We start from the raw sequence: 2,739 nt of genomic DNA, 5'->3' as shown, positions 1-2,739 counted from the left end.
CTTTCTAAAAAATGAAACATTTTCAACAACAACTCATCAACATCATAAACTTTCAAGAATTAAATACAAATTTTTTCCTAAACACATTAAAGATTCACTTGATATTAAAATCATCACATTTAAACATATTCAAATACTAATAATAATTTCTAATATTTCCAAACGAATAAGTCATCTAATTTTTTCCAAAGATATAGTTTTTCCATCTAAGAACAAGGAAGAAATTTCAAGATTTACACAAGCCAAAACTACATAAAGGTTCATATGTTTTATTATCATCCCCTTTAGTTATGCCTTCATAAAATACTTAAAGAACAAATATAAACTCTACTTTATGAACAACATAATAAAAGCTCATAACTTTCTATGAAATATGAGAAGAAGATGAAGAGAAAATAAAAGAGAGGATTTGTTGTGTAATTTAGGGACTTTTGGAAGCTTTTGCATTACTTGTGTAAAACGTAAGTGGCTCACGAAATGATGACTTCCAACTTTATTGACATGATGTAATTTCCAGATAAACGTCGTGTCCGGACATTTTCGGATAATTTCGTCCAGAAATATACAATCTCCCGATTTAGGACATTTGCCTGAAACGTCGAAACTTGAATTTCGAGGTGAAAAATATCTAGAGATGCGTTACGCACAAACGTGGTGTCTATTTTAACTAGAAATAATATTTCGAATCCAATAGCGAAATCGGAATTCGATTCCGAGTTACGCAACTCAAACACTGGGTGAAAACTCGATAAAATGACCCGAAATCGTCTCGGAAACTTTTATTCTCCAAAAATCTTGAAAAATTAGGGCAAGCAAGAAAATCATAATAAAAGACTAAAACGCAACTGAGGTTTAGCCTAAAATATTACTGATTAATTTCTTTAATTAATCTATTAATACTAATTACTTAATTAAAAGTGCTCTGAAAAACACGGTGTTACAACTAGAATCATATTTGATCCCAAATTCTCTCCATTTGGCATATGCACCTCTGTCAAAACTAACTATTGAATATGAAATCTTCATCAAACACTATATTACTACTCCACCACTTTTCTAGAAACTGGATCACGAAACTTGAACCCCTTTACACCTTTGATATGGTATCAAGTTTAGATCGTTCATAACTAGTACATGTATATAAGCAGGACAACTAGATATACATAAAATATTGTAATTGACTGTTTTACCTATTAATACTTCCTCTCAAACTTTACCATCCAATGAGGCTTGTGGTGATCTATTGATGACATATCATGACATACTAAGTGCCTATGCCAAAAAACCTTTGAAATTTCCAGTATTCAATCTTAAACACCATGTCCTCTCTTTAAGAGTCATTTTCATCCTCTCTACAATACCAATTTTTCAAGGAGTCATCTTCCTTCTAAAGTATCTCTGAATGTCATATTTCTCACGTAATTTCTGAAACTGTGAGTATTTATACTTCATACCATTGTTTGACCCCAAGTATTTGATTCTTATACACGCATGGTTCTCTGCCTCTACCTTCCAAACCTTGAACTTGACAAAGACTTCCAACTTATGATTTAGAAAATATACTTAGATCTTGCAAGAAAAATCATCAATGAATGTGTAAATACTCAAATTTGACCGAGGTAAGTTGGTTTTCAGAAAAGTTAAACTGAGGAGTAAGATTTTGAGTTGAGAGGAAAGGTATAATTTTTTTTTTGAAAGGGAGTTGGGCCTCTTTGGCCCAACTAGAAACCCCTATCCCCTCCCTCTTTATAAGCCTAAAATTAGCAACTCACCAACAATAATCAGAAAATTAAAAAAGGAGACAAAACCAAGAAGAGGCAAACCTTGTTTTTAAAATAAAAAGAGGAGAAAAGGGAAAATAGCCAAACCAAGAAGAGGTTGAGATGAACTCACTTGCTCCTTCTTCTACATACCCTTAAGGTCCATTTTATTTCTTCTTCATTGTTTTGTTTACATTGTTTATGTTTATTATTGAACGTATTCTTGAATCTTGCTGAAATAAGAGTATATTAGGTTCCTATTTTTGCCTCACCGAATTGTCACGAAACCAGGGGCAATGGTGGTGCACCACTACTATAGTGATTACCAGACGACGACCAAGGAGGGTCGCACGTCTCCAGCGTCACAACCGGCTCGACTGCACTGTCCAGGGATAACAAACCGTCACCCACTACCCAAGCAGTGTAGGTGGGTCTCCACCTTAAAACCCTAAACCCCCATTTTAATTTAACCCTAAACCCCATTTTAATTTAACCTTAACTCTCAATTTAATTTTTAAAAACATAATTCCTAAATTAATTTAAACACTAAATCCCGAAATCAATTTCAAAACCCTAACCCAAAATCTCTTTTTTTTTCTTATTCCCTTTTTTTACTGTAGTGTTAGTTTCTTTTAGGTTTTGTTTATGTTGTTTTTGTTTTATTTTATTCTTAATTTGTTTTTATTTATTTAATAATTTTATAAATCTGTTTTTTATTCTATTTATTTATTTATTTATTTTATTCTCTTAATTAAAGCAATACCATGTTTATATATATATATTGAAATTCAAAAATAACATAATTAAATCAAGAAGAGGTAGTGCGTTGTGGGACTTGTGCTCTGTGGCGTTACCTTAAATTGACATCTTCAAAAAAAAGTTAATTAAATCAAGGAGAGATAGTGCTCTATGAGACTTGTGCCCTGTCACGTTACCTCCAATTGACATTTTCAAAAAATATTTTAATTAAACCATAGAA

This window comes from Lupinus angustifolius, chromosome LG13, assembly GCF_001865875.1.
Source record: "Lupinus angustifolius cultivar Tanjil chromosome LG13, LupAngTanjil_v1.0, whole genome shotgun sequence".
Taxonomy (NCBI): Eukaryota; Viridiplantae; Streptophyta; class Magnoliopsida; order Fabales; family Fabaceae; genus Lupinus; species Lupinus angustifolius.
Note: the sequence above shows the minus strand (reverse complement) of the source record.